The following is a 953-nucleotide window of genomic DNA, read 5'->3' as shown; positions in this document are numbered from 1 at the left end:
TTATGTACGCTTAATAATGTTACGTAAAACAGCCTTCAGACTTTCCCTATTAATTTCATCGTCTTTTAAATTATGAACATATTTACATCATAAGGGCTTTTTCGTTGTAAGGTTTTCTTTTTTAGTTGATTTTCACCTAGCAAGACTTATCGTAGATGGCGTAATAAGTCACACCCGGACAAGGTCGGGTTATACTGCTAGTGTATATATATATATATATATATATATATACGTGTATATGTATATATGTACGTGTGTATGTGTGTGCGTGTGCGTGAGCGAATGTCTTTGGGTTTGTGTTTGTACCGCCCGCCTCTTGAAAACCGGAGTTGGTTTGTTTCCAGTCCTATGACCTAGCGGTTCGGCAAAAAACTGATATAATAAGTACCAGAGTTTAGATAAGAACCGGAGTGGATTTCTTCAACTAACCTTACAAGAGGGTACTCCAACATGGTTGCAGACCAAAGACTAAATCAAGTAAAAGAGTATAGCAACGTTCTCTATAATTTATAGTAAATTAGTTACAAGGAGTATTTTCTCGGTGACACGGAGTATTTTCCATGTGACAGAAATATGAGCGCGCTGAGCGTATAAGTAAAGGCGGAGAACTTGCAGAATAGTTAGGGCTTCGGGCATAATGCTTTGCAGTGTTTGTTCCGGTTTCTTGCAGGATCAAATTTATTTTCCCTTCTTCTGGGATCGATAAATAAAGTATCAGTCTAGGTCGATTAAGTGATGGAATCGTTTGATGGTCAAATAACGCTGTGGTCATATGTATATATATATATATATTGTATAAAACATCGTGGGTAATGCAAAACAATGCGAAGTAAATGCAAGGTAAATCACAAGAAAACAAATATGTGAGCCTTACCCACTATCTTTTATACAATATATTCTACACAATACTTTACAGTAATTATTTCATATATATATATATATATATATATATA

This window comes from Octopus bimaculoides, chromosome 3 (assembly GCF_001194135.2).
Source record: "Octopus bimaculoides isolate UCB-OBI-ISO-001 chromosome 3, ASM119413v2, whole genome shotgun sequence".
Classification (NCBI taxonomy): Eukaryota; Metazoa; Mollusca; class Cephalopoda; order Octopoda; family Octopodidae; genus Octopus; species Octopus bimaculoides.
This window is presented reverse-complemented; position numbering follows the sequence as displayed.